The 18,728-nt window shown below is 30.8% G+C and overlaps 1 long non-coding RNA gene across 1 annotated transcript in view; it reads right to left on the bottom strand.

Annotated features, from left to right (window-relative positions):
- Positions 1-1,320: 1,320 nt before the first annotated feature.
- Positions 1,321-18,728, bottom strand: part of LOC136795430 (uncharacterized) — a 73,089-nt gene continuing 55,681 nt past the window's right edge. Inside the window, exon 3 of the long non-coding RNA XR_010843029.1 lies at positions 1,321-1,529. This is a non-coding gene — a long non-coding RNA (uncharacterized lncRNA). The remainder of the gene's footprint in view (positions 1,530-18,728) is intronic.

The following is an 18,728-nucleotide window of genomic DNA, read 5'->3' as shown; positions in this document are numbered from 1 at the left end:
AAGTAAAAGTTTTCATGCGTTTACAACACTTTACTATTCTAAAATATCATGAGATTATGTCATTTAACAGGCTAATAGCTTATATCACTTAATAAATATTTTTTAATAAACTAACTGATTACCTGTCTTTCGTAATAGGATGATGAAACAGATCATTTATAATTTGTACGAGATATCGATTTGCAGTACTTTTTATTTAGAAGAATATTGATTTTTTAAAAATAAAAATGAACACTAATAAATTATATATTAATTATATCTTATTATAACTTACAAAACAAACAAGCAAAATGTTTTTAAGCGTGCTTAAGCTTCCTTATAAACGATGTTGGGTGTCCGTTACACTAGGTATTAATAAAACAAACTGTTGGTTAATAAATCTCCTTACTCTGAAATAAATACCTTTTACCTTTACGGAATCATCTTTTCCTCAGTTTATGAACAAAAACAAGAAGATAAAGCAAAATTCAACCTGATTTTTAAAACAAAGAAATTCTCTCTCCAACAGAATGTATACTTTTTGTATGTACTCCAAGTTTATCCGACAACCAGTTGTGGTAGTGGTAGAAATATTTAGCTTTTTAACAATATATGCTTGATCTAAGTTTTGAATCAACATGAATTCGCTCTATGTTTTGTTGCCAATTACAAATAGGAGATTAAAGTAGCTAAAAAAATAAAATATGAAGACATTAGAAGATTGGTCCAGATTGATTTAGTCGTCTAAGAAATACGAAGAAATATCTAGAATTTTGAACATCTGATATTTTTTTAAGATGGTGGATGACAGGTTTATGTAGTTTAAAAACTATTTTGGTATATAAAGGAACAAGGAAATACTTCGTAAAAATCAGTTCAATCGGTGAAAAGATGCCAAGAAAGCGTTATAGAGATATAAAAATTTAAATTTTCATTTTATTTATAAGATAATGTCAGATCATACCTCATCATAGTCTGGTTCCGCAATGTGTGCTAAAAAATTGTATACCCTGTCTTTTCCTTTTATTATTATTTTGTCATGTAACGTATTTTCAAACCAAATTATAGGTTAAATAATTCATGAAAAAATTTAATTAATTTGATGTGTTTTATTTCTACTTCTTCATTAAAGTATTTTAGATTATAAGTACTAGAGAGTGTTTCCTGAAATACAAATATATTATATATATTTCTCCAATTTATATTATTCAAGTTCTTGATTTGAATCAATTTAATTATTGCCTGAGAAGGCAAAATAAGAACAATATTAGAAGTAGAACTGGAATTGCATCGAAGTGTGCTGGGCTGTGAAAAGCGCTTATTGAGGTGCTCTTGGGTGACTTAAATGCTGGAGCCTTTATTGCAGCAATTACCTGGCTGATATTGAATTTGAACTTCTTGTTTCTTTTCTTCCTTGGCCGAAGTGTGATTTTCTTTCTTAGCCGAAGAGTGCTTTTCTTCGTTCGCCTTGTGGTCCTCTTCGACGTGGGGTGTCACGTCTTTGGTCAAGTTGCAGCCCATCGCGGATCACAGAACATCCTCCTCAGTAACTGTAAAATACAATCGGTCACCAAATCTGTTCATTAGATTATTTGTATCACCACCTTATCATGATTCAAAAGTGATAAGATGGAATGCCGGTGCAGATATATTGTAACTTTGAATGTAGAAAAAGGTTTTGCATTCACTCAACATATGAAAATAAGAAATATAATTTGAGGTCACACAAATTTACACCTAAGTGTAAAAGAAGGAAACAATATTTTATCATTAAGTGAATGTTTGTGAATAACATATTAGGTTACTAATTCAACCGAAGAGAATTAGAAACCAAAAAGAGGAAAAATGAATCAATGTATAGCCGAACTTTCGGTTTGATCGATAATCATAATAAGAATAGCAAAATTTTCTATTAAACTTATTGGCTACCCTATGCAAACTGAAAGTATGAAGATACGAAGATCGTATTTGAACTAGAAACTGCGGTTGTAAGATTATTCTGTCTTCAAGATCGTAAATTTGGCAGGACAATGGACTTAGGTTCCTTGAAGAGATATTGGAGTACCACCTTAATAAAATTTAGTGTAAGTTACAGGGTAGTTTTATTGTAACTGAACGGAGTTTCAATAATTCCTAATTAAAACAATTAGTTATGTCCAGCAACGCACTTAGATAATACTTCATGCTTTTAATTAAAAAATGTCGCTTAGTTTAGGAGTGTCTTAGATGTGCCACTAACCATCAAACACAATGCTACGCTTTAGAAATTCCACTTTACTACTTCTGGTTTAGATTGATCCCTTGAGCCGTCTGTAGCTCAGGGAGTTAAGGCGTAGTTCTTTGCAGCTTTATTTCTGCAGCGGACCCACGAAATCTTGACCCCCTACCATAGTTTTAGAATAAGGTAGATAATCGTGTATATAACCCTCTGACCCTCCCCGTGTTGCAGAAATGACTAACTAGGAAGGGTATTAAAAAAAAGGATAAAATCCCATTGTGTATACCCACCACTCCTCAAAATTATCTAATTGGTATTGAAGATGTGCAAAAGAACTAGGTATTGGTGCACGACCTTACTCTTAAATATATTTTACTAACTAAAAGAAGATGGTCAGGGTTGCGGTCAAAAAAAGAACCAATAGTTAATAACTATTTTAATGTCCGACGTTTCGCCCCACAAATAGTTATAAACTATTTGTTCTTTTTTTGACCGCAACCCAGACCATCTTCTTTTATTTAATTTTTTACGGTCAAGTATATATACATATATTTTACTAACGTTCAGATCTGAAGGAATTTACTAGTTGTTTTAACTTGGGAAACATACCGATTGTATAACATTTTAATATAATGTTATATTAACCTAACCCTAATATAACCTCGTTATTGGCTTCTTTCTGAATGAAAATCATTCATCTGATACATCGTCGACAATACATTTTAATCTTAATTAGAGGATTTCGACCCATCTTTAAGCAGCTATAATAAAAATTATAGCTGGACCTCTCATCTCTAAATTAAAAACAAACTTCTAATTTATAATACTATACTCAGACATATCTGGACCTACGGACTTCAACTTTGGGGGACAGCTAAACCGTCGATCATCAAACGTATCCAATCCTTTTAATCCAAAATCCTTAAAACCATAGTTAATGCACCCTATTACGTTTCCAACAGATCACCACACCATGACCTTCATACCCTTTTGTCCTTGACCTCAGACCAACCAAATTCTCAAAATTCCATATAAACCTTTCCAATCATCCTAATCCTTTGATTCAATCCATATCTAGTTCCACCCATCCCTACAATCCACCTCGAAGGTTGAAACGGCAGTGGCCATGAGACTTATGTAAAATAAAAATGGATAGTACTGGCAATGGTCAGATTCTCCACTCAAGATGAGTGTTTGCGGCTTTAGTGCACTTGCTCAGCCTCCACTGGCTCAATACCAGTGATGCGGCGTGAGGGATGCGCTGGGATCTTATGAGCTCTGCTCTTCCCCTCACACGTGGGGAATAGAGTTGGATCAGGGATCCTCAGGTCGATTGTGTAAATATTGCATATAGGAGTGTAAATGTGACTAGAGATTCTTTTATTTTTATCATTATTTTATTTTATTTATTTATTTTTTTCATGGACGTAGTTTGATTATGTTCATTTTCTTTATCCTTCTGTTTGTGCATATTTTAAGAGAGATTTTATTTATTTATTTTTCATTTTGCAGCTAATGATGGTACAAGCTTTGCTTATCTAGCACAGCTTTTTCATTTTTATTTTAGTAAGAATGTGACCATTCATCACTATTACCTATTGTCCGCAACGGTGTGGGAGATTGTAATGTCTATCAATAAATAAAGTTCGATTATAAAAAAAAAATAAAATTATGAAACAAACATAGCGCCAAAAATGTCGTTATGAGTTTTACATTTGAGACCAATATATTATTAAAATTACGTACTTAAAAAAGTAAACAGAAAGAAATAAAATATAAGGCACCATAAGTCTTTATTTTATTCATTTTTTAACCACGTACTTATATGAATATATAATACAACAATCAGAATATGGGTGAGAATAGTAAAGAAATTCTATCACACCATTTTTCATAGTCAGAGAAATAAAAGAGCCCACAAACCTCGGTAATAACGAAATATGTCTACTACAAGTAATCCCATCGTAAACTCAGTTTCTATTCTGACCTTTGACAGCGGTTACACGAGGCCATATTTTTATGTGTATTCTATATTATTAAACAGCGGATCGATATTTTAGAGTTTGCAGTATCTAACGACTTTTTGATATTCCGCATGTTTGACCCTCTTATAGCAATCAAAAAAGTCTGAAATATAAACCTCAGTTTCCTAAAAGTATAGATGAAAGAAAAAATCGCTAGTTTATACTACTTGTATTCCTATGTATTTTATATCGTATTTCAATAATTAGAGCAAGGGTCACGAATAGGTAAGAATTAGCACCACATTCTAAAATTAATTATAAAACAATAAATACTAGAGGATCAATAAATAGCTGGTGCTATTTAATGCTGTCATAGTCGAACAAAAGAACTACTAAAAACATTAAATTAAATTTAAAAAAAAAGTTCTGTCAAAAGACAGATTTTTTTAACATAATATACATTTTCCCTTGATTAAATATATCTAAAGAGGATTAATCAATGTGATAAGGGTCAAGATAAAACCCATACATTATGTATATATTGTTCACATATACATGTTCTGAAAAAAAGATATTCCAAAAAAATAATTTATCTTGTCGAGAATCTATTAATTATTTAGATTAAGTTAACCTTTCTTATTACTTACCTTGTTCCTCTAAGAGGATCAAACATGCAGGATATAAAAAAAGTCGTTAGATTCTGCAAACTCTAAAATATCGATCCGTTGTTCAGTAATATAGAATACACATAAAAATATGGCCGCGTGAAATTATATTATAAGTTAATTAAATGAACCTTAAAAATAAATTTTTTTTAATTAAATTTAGCATAGCAAAATAAAAGTGTTTAGGACGGGAACATGGCTAGGCAAACAAAAATCTGTTGCGGTGCGCGCATCCTACAACCTTCCCTTACTAGCCTACTAACACCTCCAAGTTTCATGTAGATTGGTGGGCTCTTGTTGAAAGTATTGCTATTTTTATGATTATCTTATATTTTCCCGAATCGTATTTATAAAAAAAAGTGATAAACCGATTCTATAAAATGATCGATCGATTTCAGCGAAAAATTCACTTTGCCTCCCAGGCAACAACCTTAAATAGGTGATTTCAGTTTGGAACGACTTTTACGAGATACGCTGATCACACACTCACGTAAGTGAAAGTAAAAATGGCTATCGCTTATGTGTTTGTTCTAGTAACAATAAAAGTTCAAATCTATTACTATAATTAATTATTCACCCAAATGATGTTTTTTGACGCACTTTTCCACTTTGTTTCTCCCTAACTTGGTGCAGCATCATGATACAACTTTGAATTATGTTTTATTTAAAAGAGAATGGAATACTGAACATTTCCCTTACTTACAGTAAGCATATCCGTTTTTTAGTTTTCAAGATATCTTAATTAAAATGTTCAAAAACTCGTCGTCATTCCTTTTATTGCTCTATCTTATCTAATTTCAAGAGACATTTTTCAATTATGCCTCATTACAAAGAGGAGCTATAACCATTCCCTCTGATAGCTTAAGGCAGAAACTATTACATAATAATAATTAGAATTGAACTGCCATTTCTTGACTCAATTCTATCAGAAATGTTTTAATATTTTAATAGGAGAGTTAAAGCTATTAGGAGCGCTATTAATCGGACCGATACTGTCAGGACTAATAACAACTGTAATCTCCAACTTTCCTTTTACAATACAAACATTTTCCTCAAAAAATGGCATTACTTCCCTTCTTCACCGACCATTTCCGTTTCACCCCTCACGTTACGTTATCAATTCACTTCCGTTTAATAGTTTTTCTTGAGTTGCAGAACGTCGGTAAAGAAGTTTCACTTTAAAAAAATCAGAAAATAAACAAAACATCAGAAGACTTTGGAGCAAAAATGAGGAGTTGTCTATATCCACAGCCATATTTTCTAATACTTCGTAATGAAGAGATATTATAATTAAAACTGCCCTTTAGATTCTTTAATCATAGACAGAATTTAAACAACAATTGATTACACTTACCTTTAAAATTCAAAAAATGTTTGAAACAAGTTGTTTAATCGAAAATAACATGAGAAAGAAAACTACAAGAAAATCTAAGATTATTTTTAATATAACCTTGTAACAACCAATCAGAAGGCAAATTTTTCCTCTTTTTCTACCTGCTATTCCACGCCTTTTACTATCAGAGGTCACACACTGTTATCCCTGTAGGGGCGTAGTAACCCAATATTGTCCAACACATATCCGATTTCAATAATCTCGATCATACATATTATTACGATTACAATTATATTGTAATTTTGGACTTGAGACTTAAGTTTTAGATAGCAGTGAAGAAAGTATACCTCGGTATGGCATTGATAATAACAAATATATTTTGTTTTTTAAAATATAGTTTTAGAATATATAAACGGAGTGATCCTCCAATATCCTTCATAGGATTTAGATTTAAGGATACTAAATTAACCTGACAGGAATGAGATTAAATTTAGATCTATGTCAGGCCCAGGGCAGCAGATCTCCTGATAGCCACGCCTTGATTAAGGGGTTCCTTGGATTTAAAATTTATACCAGGCTGGAGATAATCCCTACCAGATTTTCTCTCTCAGAATTTCTCAGGGCCAAGATAGAATGAAAAGAAAAGCGAAAAATAAAAGTTGAAGATGTTATCATCGTTTCTTTTCCTCAACATTTATTATCAGGATTAAAAACCAAAAAAAGGCGCACAAAACTAAAACGAGCTGAAATTAAAGATTGAGTTTAACATGAACAGAAGAGATAAATTCTTAATGGTATTTTAAGTCTATAGAAAATGGCAGTATTAGTTCTTATTAAGAAGTAAACAACATAAACAATATTTAATTATTTTATTCTTATCATCTTTATTGTTTAACAATGGACTAAGGGTTAACAATTTTACTATCTGAAATAATAAACTAATAAATAAATAACGTAATAAATTTCCCTTTTAATAACTGTTAATACTTATAACTTCGCTTTTTATTTCTTGTCCCATTAATAAAATATTTTATTATCAGTTGTACTGAAATGATATTTTTATAACCATAATATTTAAGAAATGTCTTAATTACACATATTGCCTTAATTTCTAATTACAACTGTTTTCTTGTGGACTATGCATTTACTTTTTTTTTTAATTGCATCTTGGATTATGCTCATTACATTTATTTGTAAGGATTTAGCCTAATTCCACTCCCTCTTTGTTTCTATCTATTCTAGTTCATATATTGATTTAATTGACTTCTCTGTACCACTTCAACCAATGGAGGGTCAGGGGTGAAGTACTTTGTAAGAAATTACTATTTTTAGGCCAAGGTTATGCAAAGAGGCGATTTTGTCAGATTCAGACATGACCACCAGATTTTTACCTAACTAAGGGTACACATTTGATGAGACTGGGTGGATCCGGGAGGGCTCCCAATCCCACAGAGCTAACTCACGGCTACAGTGAAACAGAAAATCATTATATACCTCAGGCTGATTCTAACCCGGTCCTTGGAGTTGGTACTTTGCAACCCGCTCCCCATAAGTTGATTTATTCGTAATAAATCAACAATAACGAAAATATTTTGTTAATGATGGTTATGCCTGATCTTATTTTCGCCACTCATATAATATTTAAATATATTTCTATTAGTTACATTTTTAACAAAAAGACAACAATAGGACACAGCTAAGAGTTATCCATGCTACAAAAATAACTGGATTATAGTCTACTATAAAACAGTCACTAAAGAAATTTGTCGACATAATGTACAGAATTAAAGTGTAACCAAAATGAGAAAAACATGATTGATGACATTAATGATTAATGGGAGGAAAAGGCAATTATTCTAAAAAAAAAAAAAGACATATTATGAACAAGATAAAAGGACTACAAATAATCATGGGAAAATAAAAACACTAAAAGAAAAAATAAAGTTAAACGTCACAGATAGACATTAGGATAGGCCTACCATGCAATATAGTTAGATATTGACAGTAGGATCAGTTCCATGACCAATCTTTGTAACAATTTGAAAAGAGTAACAAGTAGCTTATAAATTGTAAAATTACTAAGTATTACTATTAATAATAAATCATATTATATAAATATAAAATATTAATTATACAAATATCATGCTTGAAGAAGTTTGTCGGGGGGTGCGGTCAGCAAAGAACAACATAAATAAACAAAACCATATTTATTTATTTTATGCCGACGTTTACGTTCAACTACGGTCAACTATCTACACCTCAATATAAATATCATGCATTACATTATAAACACAAATTATTAATTTTAGCAAACATAGTACTAAAAATAGAAAAAAAAATGCAAAGGAAGGTATTTTATCACTGATTTATATTGTTCAAGTTAATATTAGTGAAATAATGACCGATATATAATTATAGTTCCATAAAATAAATAGTTGATATTCTCAGAGTACAATAATACTAGTTGGGTTTAAAATAAAATTAGTACTTTCAGTTGAAAGAGTATATTATTGCACTATTGTTGGTTGTGAAGATAGGAAGTAGGGTCCTACTCGACATGAATTCAAAATGTGGCCTCCCTAAACGCTAGCCAATCTTTGATTCAATCGTATCAGCGCAGGGAAGAAAAAAAGAAAATCCATTCAAGATTCTGCTCGTCTGAGCCTTTAGAATATTATTGCAGCATTCAGTCATTTTTTTACTTCTGACGGTCCATTGAATATAGACTAATGAAGCAGATCTCTGGTGTACTTTCTACATCTCATGGCTCTCGTGGCAAGTTATTTATAAAAAATAAAGAAACTTCCTTCTCAAATGTTTCCCTTCAACTCTAATACCGACTCCGAGTTTTCAAAAATACCAATGAATTTTTATTAAAAAAATCAATCATGACATTTTTTTTTAATTGTTGCGATTTGATATTTAAGTTTTATTAAAAAAAAATATGTTTTATTGTAAAAAGTATGTCGTTATTTCAGTTTTTTTTTGTCTAATTCAAATAACTGTTCACATTAATACAAATAAACATTTTCATGAAATCGGTGTAAAACTGAAGCCATTGTACAAGATGTTCCTTGTGATGTTCGTTCACCGTACAGGTCATGTTCGTTGTGAGGACGAACAAAAAGGGTCACTTGAGGACCCTTAAGGGATACTTGCAATGGCGAGAGCCTTCTAAACAATAATTTATATTTTAATTCATCCTACTATTGAAATGGGAACTTTAATATTTTCTCACAAGTTTAAGATACATCATTATGACAGAGTATCGCCTTCTTCAGAGATTTATTTTTAACGCAATGGCTACATTTCTTACCAATCACTAAGGTTAGTTCAGTTATACACTTCTCATCAAATTAACGAACCACTATAAGCCACTAATAGCCATAAATCCTATTTTACAAAAATATCCATGGATTTTTTACAAACAATAAATTATTGCCTTTAACCTCAACTGAAATTGAATTAATTAAATTAATATATTTTTTAAAAAATGTTTATTTTTCAGTTTTACTGCAGTTTCTTCCACGTAAATGTTCATTTTGATGAAGTTTTCAGGTTTCGGAATTGAATTTGTTTAAATTTCGATTTATGGTCCCCACAAGGCATTTAACCGGGTACGAAGCTGTCAGGGCTCAGTGAAGCTGTATCTCAGAGGATACAGTCAACGGGAAGTTGGCAGGCGACTTTGATTTCACAACTATTGGGAGGGGGCCTCCAGCGGTTCTAAGAGACTGGCACTCATACACGGAGGAATGAACAACGGCGTCCAAAAGTCACAGTCGAGAGAAATGACGGAATCTTGTCAAGCACAATAACCTCATTTAAAGAATTAGACGTGTCACAATTTCAGCTCTTCCTGTGAGTAAATATTTGTGAGAGTGTGGTTTAAGTTTCTTCAGCGGAATAGGAACAACGGATAGTGAGACTGCGATTAGCCAGGAAACACCTTAGTGGGAATTTCGATGATAAGAGAAGGGTTTTGTTTTCTAAAGAGGTCAGAATAACTCTAAGATCTTCTGATGGTTTAATTCAGACATCTAAATGACGTGGGAAAGATTTGCTCAATGATATATTACTCCTCGTCTTTCTTTCGGTAAGGGTTCAATCATGTTCTGGACTGGTATCACAATGAAGGATCGCACAGAGTTGATGGTTTTTGGAGGAGAATCTTTGAATGCAGCAAGGCATGTGGAAGAAATCCTATAAAACCATGTAATAGTGCCTTTTGCTAGAGATTTTAAAAAAGAATTTTATCTATGCAAAATAATGTGTTCTAGATCAGGAAATATCGGCCGAACAGCACTTGTATGAGGGGAATATTGAAAGGACTGACTGGCCAGCTCATAGTCCTGAACTCAACCCAATTGACCATATCTGAGACCAACTCAAAAGAAACATTTTAAGTCGTTTTCCAGCTCCTAGCAACCTGAGACAGCTAGAAGAAGCTGCACTGGAAGGGTAGGAGAATATCCCTCAAAAAAGTCTGGAAGCAGTAATCAAGAACAGGGAACGTAACACTAAATACTGATAGGACTGTAATTTTGAGAAAGCTAATTCAGATTTATAATGTTTATTAAAGTTCCATTTTTGTAATTTAAAAACCATTTTATAATAAAGGTAATATGTTGTTTTAATGTTTGATTATTAATTATCCAGTTTTCCTAAAAATAAAGTAAAGATCAATATTATTAATTGATTGATAAAATATAATTCTAGTTAAAATAATTAATTAGGGCGTTCATTTTGATCAAGAGTTTATATCCATTATTACTACATATTGGGGGTACAGGAGAATAATGATCAATAATATTTTACACTTCGTGTTTCATTCAATTAAATGGAGTAACCTGTCTCAGCCCCTTTCACAGTATTGTATTTCAGATTCTTTGTTATACCAAATATTATGTTCATTTAATCAAATGAACAAGTCTTTGTACAGAAAGCTATCGTCAAACTGTAACATACAGCTTATAACACTGATAATTGAAATTAAAAAAAAAAAAAATCCAGAACGTTTTCCCCCAACTTTCACAACCTTATTCCATCTGGCTCCTACTCATTTTTCTTCCTTAAATTCAAATGGTGAATGATGTATGACTGTTAATCACAACAAACTTTAAGGTTACGCTTAATTTGCAGGATTTTGAATCCACTCAGTCAAAAAATTACGAAAAGAAAAGAAAAAATCATTCATCTTAGTTGTACTTTATTATCGTTCGTTTTTTATAATAAGTAAATTAAAAGAAAAATAATTTTGGAAAAAAAACATAACCAGATGACTAGCGGTCATTAATGCTATTTAAAAGTTTCTAAGTATCGATTTATAAACGAATTACTATGTATAATAATTATGTTTTTTTTTAACATTAATTTCAGGTAATTATTAAATAACAAAAATCGTTGCATTTTTTTAAATTTATTATATTGATCTATAACAAATCTTTTTCTTTGAAGTTTGAACTTAAACAGTTTCTTCTAATCAGATTAATGTATCGAAGATATTATAGAGAGATTAAAATAGAAATTGAAGAGATTAAAATAATCGAGACCCGATCAAAAATTTGTTTGCTCTTAAACAGAAGAGCAAACAAATTTTGTATCAAGCTGCTAAAACAAACATCATGACATGAATAGCTTGCTCATTGAGTTGCTAGCTTCCTCACCGTGCTCCAATATACGGCTGTTGTCTTAGGACCTCCTTGCTGAGTGGTATAGTGTTATAGGCCACGGTGTACAAGCCATGTTGTCCCTGGGCAAACACTCAACTTCGTTCGAGAGTCACGTTGACAAGCAGCAAGCCGTCAGAGCTTGGATTAATGATTCGTATGCTGGCATTAGGATTTTTGGTTGGGAATTATTAGTAAAGTTTTTAATAAATATATACCTAATTAATTCTGAATAATTTAAATTTAAAAATTTCTAAATAAAACAGAAAAGGTAAGAAGGTATTATTTGATGCTGATTGTTATTGTCCATTTTGAATGATAATCAAGAAAAACATTAGTAAATTTTCTCAGCTTAGGATTTTTGCTATAAAATATAAGAAATTTGGACTGCATATCTGTGGATACTATATAGTTGTGACAAAGAGGTTTGATTCCCTATCAATTCCACGCATCGAAAATCAAGGCAATATCCGATCTTGGAATTTCGTTATTGAAGGAGAGAGGAAGTTGTTTGTCATTGACCGGAGATAGGGCTTTCAATAGAACACACACACACACACTAGCAGAAAGTTTCAAACGTTAGTGAAACAAAAACACACCAAATACACGACTAACATTTAACATAACAATGAATTAATCAAAAATAAACTTTAAAAAGTAATGTATTTTCGAATAATATTTCCGTAAGGTATATACATTTCCGGATAACTGTGAGAAATAAGAAGGTTTGTATCCAACTAAGATAGGTAATTTATTACAATTACAATAACATCAATCATGTAATAAATAATTACATTTGATATAATAATTTATATTTAATATAAATAACAAAAAAGGATTAATCGAAAAATCGACTTGCATTCCTGGTATTTTTAAACTATTTTAATTAGGTTTTATACTACTTCGTTCTGTTCCACGCTAGAATATAATATTAGATAAGTATAAAATATAAGTAATTTATTCGTGTTACATGCCACCCCTCTTGCAACTATTTAGCCGAAGGTACTAAATGAAAAAACGGCTAAGAACAGAAAGAGAGAAAGAACGTATAATGGGATTTTTAATTATTCTTTCCATTTTAATTTATTTTATACTTTGTTTTCTTTTTTTTTTATTAAAGTTTAAAAGTTTTGTTAAACAGCTGTAAAACTGCCTGACAATTACAATTAAAAAATAATTAACTAACCTTCTATATTACTAATTGTTTTGATAAAAATAATTTTTATATTACATTTTTGACGGCGGACCTCCATGCACTAGATATTTCATTTAGGTTTAATAATATACAAAACAGTACATAGGTCTGAAATCACATGTAAATACCACCTACATATTTGTATAACTTTTAAAAGAAAACTTGAATGAACAATCTAGTTTCCCGTTTAGGAAAGCTAGAAAAGATTTACGATGCACTCTGAAAACTGGAGATTAGGGGAAAGGGACGTCTAAGTTAAGGTTGAGAAGTGAAACCGGTCAGGAACCAGTTTAAGATTCACAAACTAGATACAGCAATTCTACAAACACTTTGGTCGTCTAAGTTACTAAAAAAAATGAAAAAAAACTATTTATTCCGTAGATAAAGGTGAATAAAATTATGCATCAGAATTGTCATTAATTAAAAACTATTTTCCTCTAGGATGAACATACATTTCAAATTTTATTATTTTTTTTAATTAACACATACCCAAAGAGGGATTGTTGGGGAAAGTAATTAAAAATTGTTATGGTAAGTGTATATTTTATTATAAACTGGAGAGATTATAAGATAAAATATGAAGAAACTAACAGATGTGAAAGTAAATTGAATAGATTGCCAATTATTGTATTTTCCGATAATCATTGTTTCAGTAGGGCTCTCTGGGGCTACGAGAAAAAACGAAATTAATAAATAAAGTTGGGAAATACTTATTTTTCAATTTAGAAATTGTATAGCTCGCTTCTTCTATTCAGAAACTTAAAAGTTATAAGTTATAAAGTTATTACGCTTTTTGCAGTTTATCATGGTTGTGAAACGTGGCCTAATACAATAAGGGACGAACAGCACCTCAGAGTTTTCGAAAATTAAGCATTATTCAGACCAAAAAACGATTGGTGGAGAGAAAAATTTAAGATCTAAATTATTTAGATTGTATAACTGAAATATAATCTCCACAAAAAGGTTTATAATAATAACTATGCCCACAGTGCCTGAAGAAAAACTGTCTTCAATAAAACAAAATTATAATCATGCCTGACCAAAATAAGGTTGATGCTTGCTGAAAAGAGATTATATGATGACTTCACTCTCTAAATTATTATAATTATTTCATAGAAGTCAATAATGTTTACTAAATATTCTTCCTTACTCTCCTTTCTTCATTACTACCATAATTTGACAAATTGTGATTGTAAACATTTTTATTAATCTGTTAAAGACGAGAATTTTTTAAGTTTTTTTTTTTTTCAAAGAATCTATTTATAAAATTGTGAAGGCAATTCTCAAAATCATGTAAATAATGATGTTTGTTTTTTTGTTTAGCTTCGAAATAAGAGGATAAGAATATTTTTGAGGTATACTATAGTATTTTTTTTTTGGCCTTTGCTTAATAATGTCAATGTTTAATTTAATAGATTTAAAATGTATCTTCCGAACAAAAACAATAAAAACGTGGTACTGCCTTAGGATGTGTGGCCTCTTTTTGGAAAGGTAATTTTTTATTACCAATACGTACCATTTGCAGCTCTTCTTTTACAGCCTCAGCTGGGAAAGTGTCACTTGTACTCTCATAGAATACTCCTACATAACTATCATATTGATATATTGTTTCCAGGTTTGGAGAAGCCATTTGTCTTTTGTTTGCTCTTTGACCCTAGTTCACCGTCCTCACCTTCATATAGTATATAAATATCACTTTATTTTAGTGAAAAAGTTAATCAAGCAGCAGTCGAGTTGTTAGAGGACACTAGAAGACAAGTTGTACATTGTAGTCTGTAGATAGTAGTTGTACTGAGTATGTTATAGAATCTGTATCTACTCTCATTAATATAAATAAAGTATATCTGACTCTACTCTGTGGTTGCATTCTGTAATTTCAGCATTATGAATCTTAGGAGAACACCGGACATTGGAACAAAAAATTCTTTAGAAAAATCAAGTCCAATATCGTTTATTTTACGATTTCTATAGATATTTGTTTTTAAAAAAATTGTGGGACATTAAAAACAAAGTTGACTTGTTTTTTGTTAATAAACATTTTCTTTAACGGGCCGTGTCCTTTTGTTATTATTTTATAAAATTGGTAACATCTATTTCTCACTCCATACAAAACCGTTCCAGCGTCATATAATAACCTTATAATTCATGAAGAGTATAGGCAGAAAATAGTAATATAAAAAATTTCCAAAATGATATAATTTTTTTTTTCGTATTCTAGAGGGTAAAGAACACAAAAAAACTTCATAGAAAATGGTGTTCCTAAGTTCATAATTGTTAATTCTTCACTTGTTTTTATATTTACATAATTATCGAAATAAAGTTGCAGATTTCAATAAATATTAATTTTTAAAACTAAACCGTATGACAATAATATCTAAATACTTTTGATTCTATTTTTGGTGTGATTGGTCTAAAGTATGAAGGAAATGAAAGAGAAAAAAGAAAAAGAAGGGCTGGAGCTGGGCAACTTTATTGACGGGGAAACTTTCAACATCAGAATAAACGACCCGCCAAAGAAAATATCTTTATTTCTTACTTCATTACATCACTTTGCTGAAATTTTCTCTTCATAGTTCTTACTATCTTTTATTACATTACTGGATCATATCTTTATTATTAATTGCTATCCTTAATATTTCTTATCCTATTCAGCAACATATTATACATGTTAGTCAATCATACTAAAAGAAAATAGTTATTTACGGGTACAAATAAAACAGAATATATTTTGGACTGAAAACGCATTGGCCCAATTATCTTTTCTCATTTAATATTCTAATCTGTCTCATGAATAAATGGCAGATAAACAGAATAGAAATAGCCAGGTTATGTAATCAGAGATAGCAGAGTGTTTGCTGCTTTTGGGAGATGGCGTGTTACTTTCGGATAATCAATCACCATATCACAAATTCATGATTTGGTGGATTTAATGAACAAAGGTTAATAGCCTCAGTCGAATAAAAAAGGACTGGAATACCGAATAAATAATTAACTGCGGGGTTAAGCAGAGCTAGAGTGAGATCGCATGTCTAGGCTCCACACAAAGCAGAGAGCTGATATGTGTGTTTAGTTAACCTACTGCAATAACGCTAGCTGCTTCTATTATTACATGAAGAATGGCTCCTATGAATTACTTTTCCCTAAAAAATAAAAAATATAATAATTTTATTCTTTATTACAAATATAAATTATTTTCAAGAATAAGAGTTTTATTAATGGATTGAAGAAAACATTTCACAAAGAAAAGTTGAAATTGCAATACAATAGGAAAAAAAGAAATCATTTAGTTCTTTATCACCCCTTCCTTATTAAAATCTGTTTAAAGAGTGCGACCATTTAAGATTTAATCTTTAGAATATTAATGGTAATTTCTAAGCTTTTTATGACCACCGGAAATGAGACAAACTTTGTTATGCTAAATTTAGTGATTAGGGTTTTTAAATTACAATGATGATCTCCATACTAAATTATGGAACAATATTATTATTTATGAAATATTGTAAGTAATATAAGATGTTCAGAACAAGAATTGGCCAACCTCTTAAGATGCTGGATTTTGGGAAAAAAAAAACCTTACACAGATTTTAATATGTTGTTGGTCAACCTGCTTTAGATAATTGTTCAAAGAGAACACTAAAGTAAACTTCAATTAAATATTGTTCATAATGTTATATAAATTATAATATTTCAAGGACAAATAATAAGTGTGATCTCTATATACATTTATCTAATGTTATGATTTTTACAGCGTTATAGTCTTTAAAATATGTTTCTCCTAACAAGGCTGAGTTTCGAAGTCCAGAAATTAGCATTACGACGAATCGGGAGGATTCAAACTGGCGCCGCTGCAGTCATGAGCTAAAGTTGGTGTTCAAGCCCGCTCGGCTACAACCGTCCCGAAAAGAGTGACTTTGTTTGTTTGTTAGGTTGACTTTGTCATAAATTAGTTCCTTAACACATATCTCCTCCTTCTTTATGTATATCCAGAGAAGCAACTTTTTTTTTTAAATATCTATGTTCGAAACTTTTTGCCACTCATACCTGCAGACTCTTTTTTTTATAAATTAGTTTTGAATGATTGCTGATTATTTCCACGCTATATAATATGAGTCCTTATTTAAAAAAATATAATTTTATTATCATAATGTAATTTTATTTATGACAATTTTATGGACTGGCTTAATTGCTAATTTTATTCATGAAAAGAATCTTAAAAATAACCGGCATAATAAGTTGGTCCTCTCCCAGTTTTTTGTCTCTTAAGATATTATGTCGTTCAGAGGGTATTTCTCTAAAACTTTCAGCCCTATTCTCTTACTATATGTTTATAATTTGTTCCGAATATATTTTTTTTTTAACCACAGCGTAGGAAAATTTTGCATTTTTTATATTTAACAAAAGAAATTGGGAAACTGATTAGTTCGAAGAACTGATAAATTATAAATATTTACAATAAATTTCGCCCTACATTTTCATAAGAAAAAACAAAAGAACGAGATTTTTTTTTGTTACCCTTTCCCATTTTTGCATTACGAGGTGGGGTTGGATTATCTACAGGGTACCACCATTTTCTAACGATGGTGTGTTATTAAGTTTTCATTTTGTGGACCATAATGCTTTTGAATATAAAAGAACTTGAACAGACGAAATACACTAGTCTTAAATCTAACCGTTTTGAATTGGTGGGCCCGAATGAAAAGATTCTTAATGAGAATTCTGAAGACAGATTTAATATAATAAAAACTCACAAACGTGGTCGATTACATAATTATTACCTTTTTATAGGTCATATTACTTTGCATGAGATCAGTTTGATTAATTTTCATATCAAGAGGCCCGAACCGGAGTTTCTTGAAGATTTCATCGGAAAAAGCTTTTGAATATATGAATAACATAGAACAAAATAACCAACATTAAAAAATCAACAACATTGAATATTTATCTTGAGTTTCGCTATTATTTCCATTTGATAGAGTTCATCGATGACAAGACGACCTCGACATTTCGCGTGATGAATTTATTAGACCAAATAAATCGATATCATCTTCGAATAGATTCGAAACATCGAAGGACTGCCTCCTTTAAACGATAAGACAGAGACGTTGCAGGGGAGGGGGGCTTATATTCACAATAACTAGGTGCCCTCGGCCAGCTGCGATCAATCTCAACTTAATGATAATTAATGGGGCACGCCACCAGGCCTTGGGAGAGAGCCTTTGTTTCAATTATCTTCTCTCCGGATATTGGAGGAATATGGACCAATCACCGGAGTCAGGGATCGATATTCAACAGGATCAGCTACTCGTGATACTATCGTTATAATATATCTATGTATTGTGTAATTTATAGTAGTATAAAAATATAAAGTTGTAAATAGATTGATGATTAGAAAAATTACAAATTAGACTTAACATTGTGTATCCGATATATTAATTTGATTACACCTCAAGCGTTATTCTTTGTCCTATATCATACTTAGCCTTATGTGACATGTCAAAAATTAAATAATATTATTTAATATCTAATTTAGCAACAAATGGTGCACTAGCTTTTCTGTAGCACTCAACAATCATAGGAAAAATTCATATGTATAAATAGTAATTATATATTCCTTTATGTAATCAGAAAAAATGCAATTAATTAAGTATTGATAATTTTAATTAAGTAATGATTATCAAAAGACATATAACTCAACACTCAAATTG

This window comes from Halyomorpha halys, unplaced genomic scaffold (assembly GCF_000696795.3).
Source record: "Halyomorpha halys isolate HHAL.00 unplaced genomic scaffold, Hhal_1.1 Scaffold1488.1, whole genome shotgun sequence".
NCBI classification, from domain to species: Eukaryota; Metazoa; Arthropoda; class Insecta; order Hemiptera; family Pentatomidae; genus Halyomorpha; species Halyomorpha halys.
The sequence above is the reverse complement of the archived record's forward strand: the minus strand, read 5'-3'. Positions and strand labels throughout refer to the sequence as shown.